Source organism: Palaemon carinicauda, chromosome 16, assembly GCF_036898095.1.
Source record: "Palaemon carinicauda isolate YSFRI2023 chromosome 16, ASM3689809v2, whole genome shotgun sequence".
In the NCBI taxonomy this organism is placed as follows: domain Eukaryota; kingdom Metazoa; phylum Arthropoda; class Malacostraca; order Decapoda; family Palaemonidae; genus Palaemon; species Palaemon carinicauda.
This window is the reverse complement of record NC_090740.1, coordinates 10,706,010-10,713,509: the sequence shown is the minus strand read 5'-3', so window position 1 is coordinate 10,713,509 and position 7,500 is coordinate 10,706,010.

The following is a 7,500-nucleotide window of genomic DNA, read 5'->3' as shown; positions in this document are numbered from 1 at the left end:
TGAGACTTCTGATGAATATCTCATCTCGGTGTAGCTCGAACATGTTATCAGAGGGAGCTTAGAAGGATTCGTTTTATGTTGGCGATACAATTTGGCCAAATGGAATTAAGTTCTTCGGATATTCGCATCATATTTTGTCCATTATATCTGTTACATTTAAACTCATTGATATGTATGAAAACGGGTCTTTAGAAGCTGTCCTTTTATTTCTTTTTAGTTTCATGTTTAATAGAAATTTTAAGTTTGTTTTTAAATCATTTATTTGCTCTTTCATGATACGAAAAAAGAGGCTTTGGCAGTTTTTTTTTCTCTCTGTTATTTTGTGTTTGATACAAATTTTGAGCTTGTTGTTAAATACTTTATTTACTCTTTTATAAATTGTATTCTTAGAAAATGCCGACAAAAATAAAAAAGATTTTTGTGAGTAAATACTGGCTTAAGCCTTCTGTGAATACTGTTAACCCCCCTCCCGGTTAGTACAGTGATAACGTGCTCGCCTAGCATTTGCTTGGCAGCAGATCGATCCCCACCAGGGACCGTGAGTTTAAGCTTTTTACTGGAGAGGCCACTGCTAATGTTGGACAGTGAGTGTTGGGCTTCCCCAACTGACGTTTTGGTGAGCATCTATTCAATTGAAACTGAAACTCGACATATTTAAACTTTAACACATGGACCCGACATGCCATGCTCATGGTGACTTGTTTACTATTGTAAACAGAAAATGATGGTGAAAATAAATGCTCAGTTATAAAGCTGTCTGGTGAGGTGCAGCTCAGCAATAGTTCCCTGAGAGGACGGGTGGTGGGGCTTATCGCATCCTGCTTTTTCAACTAGAGATAATAATAACTACAACAACAACAACAACAACAACAATAATAACAATAACAATAACAATAACAATAACAATAACAATAACAAAATTAATAATAATAATAATAATAATAATAATAATAATACCACGTGGGGAAATTTAGCAGCGTTTGGGAGAATGTTCGATGCTCTGTTAAAGACAGTTCCGTATAAGTGTTTGACACAACTAATACTCTGGAAACTTCTCTCAAAAATGGCTCCATCTTCTATTCAAAATCATTACATCAAGAATTATATTCTCCGTGATATTGAGAATCTCTAGAGCAATTTAAATTTTGAAGGAAACTATAAACAGGGAGCAACAATTCTCCTCTTTAGAAATGTTCACATTTTCCTAATCTTTTTACACAATATATTTCAGCGTTAAGGATATTATGAGGCTTTATTTCCATCTCAATTTCATTATATCCTAGAAATAGAGTTTTCTGAGTGTACAGCATCGATGTTAAGCAATTGAATTTTCAAGAAAACATTTTACATATCTTTTCAGAAAATAATTTATTCTATATTTTCCCCTTTCTATATTCACTGCTGGAACATTTTGAAATTCCATATGGTTGGCAGTTATTACCTGTGTTCACTTCCCAACCAATTACATTAATACCTTTGAAAATCCATCAACAATACGTCGATGGAAGAACAGAAAGGACTTCACTCGAATAAAGGGAAATTAGATTTATAATTGTCATCCACAAATTGAATATAAAACGGAAACAGAAGTGTGCTTTCATATAATGTTCTTTTCGATACCGCACATATATGTCCCAATTCACTTAGCGATAGAAGTAACTCTCTGGAAAACGTCGAAATATATTAATATCGTTTCCAAAAGCCATTCTCACAGGAAGGATGACTTTTAGATACTGTATGGATATATATTTCCGTTACCGGTTATGTCATATAATTTATATTTAAAAGAGGGAAAAATTCAGGGCCATTTCCACCTATAAACCCTATATAATTTCCAACGCTAACCGTTGAACAAGAGTACATCTGATAACACAATTAATGATCAATGAACATTTATCCGAATTCAGATCTTTGTGGGTAGAATGTACATCGCTAAGGTAATATATCAATGAACATTTCACTTGATATATACTGATCATATTACGTTGGGGGAATGTCTGGTTTAACATTTGACTCCAAGAACTGAAATAATTTTGAGGGACGATAAATAAAAAAATTGGATAATATCATTAATTTATAAGCATGAGCCCTAAGATTAACTCACAGTATGATATTCGGCTTATATTAGCATGAGGTTTATTGGTATTGAATTACATTTGTTTAATGGTAACATATGTCCATCAGTTAACTGATTTATTGATTGAGAGAGAGAGAGAGAGAGAGAGAGAGAGAGAGAGAGAGAGAGAGAGAGAGAGAGAGAGAGAGAGAGAGAGAGAGAGGTTTAATAGTAGTTTATTAGATTTGTTGAATGGTAACTTATGTCTATCAGTTAATTGATTGAGAGAGAGAGAGAGAGAGAGAGAGAGAGAGAGAGAGAGAGGAGAGAGAGAGAGAGAGAGAGAGAGAGAATATTTATACCTTATACGTGTTTCATATTGAAGATCCTCATCTTAAATATAATATGTGAATCTTATATATTTCATTTAAAAATAAGTGACATAAAAAAATAGTTTCAAATAAGGACAGAATTAGATTTATGTTTTTTTCATTTAGAGTTTTTATTTGTATATTTAGATAAAAGGATATAAGAAATATACTTTATTAGAATTAACTGTATAATTTTGGTACCATCGCCCCTTGAACTTAGGTCGTTCACTATTTAACATAAAGGATATGCACTTGTTTCAGCTTCGCTACCTTCAAAGGCTGGCTCAGCAATATCCCTTCTTCATAATCAAAATATGATTTAAGATCATTTTAATTAACCATTAAGATTTCTGATTTAGCATTTCCCGATAAGGATTTATATCTATTTTACAAATATTATTTATCATTAAGAATATGATTATTTTGGAGCAAACAAATTGCATAGCACGACATGAGGATGAATTTCTTTAACCATATTATATTACTGCTTTATAATTTTCAAATAAATATTTATATTCGTTTTACAAATATTAATCATTAAAGATAAAATGATTTCGGGGCAAAGAAACTACACAGCATGACAATAAATTTACCAAAGGAATTTAATAACCTAGAATTGTTATACTGAATGTGAGAATCAATACTCTCAAATATTGCAGCTTCTTCGCAGGTTCCTTCTTTTTTTCCTCCTCTTCCAATCTGGAGATTCTCGCCGATGCCATGCCCCTTTCAGAAACGAGGGACAGTTGTGGCATTTTCAATTTTGTAGTTGAAATTTCACCAGTATTTCTGTCATATCAGGATTTTTCCCATCTAATATCCTCTGGCATATAATATATATACTGTACTATAATCCTGAAATTGATTTGTATTATGTTAAGACTATTCCACATTAGCACATATTAAGTTGTTCGGATATCACAATGAGATAAATCATGGAAAATAATGCAAATATAGTTGCTATATAAATTCTTGATCCTCCTAAGTAATGCATATTGACTATATTAGAAAATAAAATATATAAACCATTTTTCTATTGACGATATTGTAATTTAGATAGTACTGAGGTAAATGTTTATTCATATATACACTTTGCCATATTTTGTCGTGATGTAGTTATCCCGTTTAATGGCTCTCACCCATTTTGCTGTGAGCTCTTCGTTCTTTGGGAAAGAAAATATGTTGCGTTTGGGACTTGTATCATAATTTCCTCTCAATTTGTGAAAAGACAATGATGAGGCATCGTCACAAAAACACTTAAAATCTTTTGTTTACTGTCAAAACAATTTTGTCGACAAATAACAAATAACTTAAAGGTTATTAACTCACTCGAAAGAAAATCAGCAGTGTGACCACCCCCCCCCCTTTTTTTTTTCAATTCAGATAAATACTAAAGCAAGTAGTTGGAGTAAAGGTCAATCAGTTTGGTTGTCATCCTCATCAGAAATGGTATTATTGTGGAGTTCTTGATGGTGGGGAAGTGCTGTTCATAAGGACTTAGAAGTTAGTCATTTGGTAGGCCAGCTCGTTCAGTTTCTGGCCAATGTTACAAAAACTGATAGTTTCTCCGAGGGCCATCGACACCTTTGGATCCACTAACGTTTGTTGAAAAATCTTGGCTACACAGGCAGTTTACGAGGATGAGTACTGATCTATGAGGTATGATTTTGCGTCATTATACCGTATCGAGGCGTCCTTATATCGCAAAGACAATTAGATATTGCTTGGAATTTATCATTGGGGATTGCAACTCGGACGTAGTCTGCTTTGCTGCTTGAGAGGGTCACGCCCTTGATGCGGACCTATATTTTGGCGGACTGAAGCCAGTCAAATTCCTCTCAACTTTCAAAAGATGGGATTTTGAATATGGCTGCATAGACCTATGAGTCAGGGTCGATGGTTGACCTCATTGGAGGATACAGAAGACGAAATGGTTAACTTGGTGTTGGATGGGTGTTCGAGTCGTTCCAATGTAAAGGGAGTGAAAGAGGTTTGATCAAAAAGCAGGTTTCTGAAAACTTAACTTTATTTAGAAATGACAGAGATATTGATAGTCCCCCAAAGAATCACATAACGGTGGGTAACAGCATGTGAACAACTAAGGAGTTGTGTCATTAGGTTGAATTTGGCTTAAAGGTTGATATTATATTAACAAATTTTAAAAATAGTATTAATATTAGCGTGTTACTTTAAACAGCTCTTATTTGACTGATTTGGTTGGATTCTTAGGGCAGTTACTGTGTGGGATACATAGAAGAAAAACGTTGAGAGCATATTTTTCTTTATTTGTATATACATTTCTTTCTTTATATGCGCTACAATATCGATGTATCACTTGTCAAAGTTCTGTGTTTAGACGTCTTGAACTTTATACTCTCTTAATAAATTGTTCTACAAAAGATCCCCGTAGGTACCATAGAACGTTAGTCATTGCCTCCTTTTGTTAAAATTTATCATCGAAAATAGTTTGAAAATCCTCCCAATTGGTGTTTCTTAGTATAGTCTTCTCAGATAAGAAACATGTATGCAAATGCACATTTTTCTACTTTTCAGACTAAGTCATGTGTTTTCTATTGGTATAATATAATTTCAGATAGCCTGCTAGATGATTGTAATAAAAAGATTGTCTGGTAGATTTCTATGATTTTCCATAATGAAGACGACAAAATACTCGAAAACACCTTACACCTTATTTTTCATATGAAATGATAATCATTATCATCAGCGGACTTGATAAACAAAAATAAGTAATAAAGGTAAACTAAGCAACGGAGACCTAAAAGCATGTTAATCAATAAAAGAAATCAGTATTTAAAAATAAAGGTTTCAGTTCTGATTAAAGTCTATTTTAAAGTTGGTTATATGTTCCTAACTTGCTATATTTGAGGGTTTTTCTACTTAATAGGTTTCCATCAAATAAAGTAAATAAAGTAATAAACAGACAATATAAAAATGTGTTTTTCGAGGATAAAAATATAACTTCCTTTCGAGCAATACATTTCGCACGTCGCAATATACCGCTTATCCTTGTCACTGGGACCGTGAAAGTAATCCTCTCAGCCACAGAAATGTAATGCATTATAATTCTTCTGAAAACGTTTACTCTTTCCAGTGCAGCAGTGGGAGACGTTACTCATTGTTGACGTATCTCATTTACTAGGAGTAAAACTTTATGTACTGGCTATTCGTGATAGAATAAAGTAGTAAGTGAGGGAAAGAAATGGTATCACGATTTTAACTCAATTGTTCACTTAGCCTGCCACTCTGTATTTTCCTTCAATTTAATGTTATTACGTTATTCATGGATTACTTTATTATATACATACATTCATGCACACAGGAAAATATACATACTTACGACAGAGTAATTTTTTCCCCAGTATGTGACTGAAATCAAAAGAAGGATAAGAATTAGATGGAGACTTTTGGTAAAAAAAAATAGATTTTGAACTGTAAAATACCACTTTCCTTAAAAACAAAACTATTTAATCAGATGGTCCTATCAGTATTAACTTCCGCATCAGAAAATTGGAAACTTACTAAGAACAAGTACTTGTAACAATACAAAGAGCTATGGAAAAAATTAATGATGGGAATAACACCAAGAGACAGAAAAAAAAGAGCATCATGGATCCGGATATAAACGAAAGTAGAGGTTATATATTATATATATATATATATATATATATATATATATATATATATATATATATATATATATATATATACAGTATAGATATGTAACATCGATAACGATCATAAAGTTAATCAAAGTCAATTATTATTATTATTATTATTATTATTATTATTATTATTATTATTATTATTATTATTATTATTATTATTATTATTATTTTTATTATTATTATTATTATTATTATTATTATTATTATTATTATTACCACGCACATGTTTCAAGAGTCCTGCTATATTACCAAATAAAAGATCAAAGTTAAATTAAAAAAGCCTAATATTGAAATCCCCATGTGATTTAACTTTTCCTTACATAAAACAATTGTGAGAAGCTCACAATTGACAATACTTTAATCAATAATAAGAGAAAGAATTTCCGTTCATGAGTAATAAGATATACTTATATCTTCCTTTTATTTATATATCTGCTTTCGATGTGGGAATATATCTCTTGAGATGGTTCTGTATCCTGATAAATCACAATCCGCCTTTCTCCTATATTTACTCCATATGCAAATGGAAGTAAAAGGATTCTCTCTATATTTATCATAGAGGAAAAGAAGTGTATTTATCACTGGAAAGAATTCCACATTTCTCTCCCTTTTCTTCGTGGAGTTCTTTATGATGTACCTAAAGTTAGTTTTGGATGAACTGTTTAAGGCATGTCTCGTTTAACTCTTTAATTTTATATAATCAATAGTTATGTCAATAAAATTATTTGAAAATAAAGGTTTCAGTTCTGAATAAAGTCCATTTTAAAGTTGGTTACATGTTGCCAACTTGCTATATTTGAGGGCTTTTTTACTTAATGTGTTTTAATCAAATAACGTAAAATGTTCTCAAATAATAAATAAACAATATAAATACGGTGTTTCGGGAATAAAAATATAACAATTTGGTATTTCTCCAGAGTTGACCGAGAGAGAAAGTGCAGCGCTATATTTGATAATGATTCCAGATCTTCCATTTGCATTAATATCAACTCTATATTAGTTTTAGTAATTAATATTTAGATAAGAAATATATAATTTTTTGTATCTATTTGAACATAATACCTTACTTTCTATATCGAATTCTTTGAAATTAGATAATTAACAAATAATACCTACAACATTCTCACTCCTGAATAATCAACTACTCCAGAGTTGATGGTGATTAACCGACTTGTTCCTACTTTAAAACACCCAAGACTCCCCCACACAATTATATTAGATATAGCCTTATTCGTTTGTTTTATTCCTATTAGTCATCTCTTCCTTACACGAATGCGAGGTGGGCTCTACTGTGTCTTTCTATTTCATGTATATTTTTTTACTTTTTTTTTCTTTTTTTTTTTTGGTTTGGCAAATTTTTACTGTATTCATATGACTTTGTATAAGT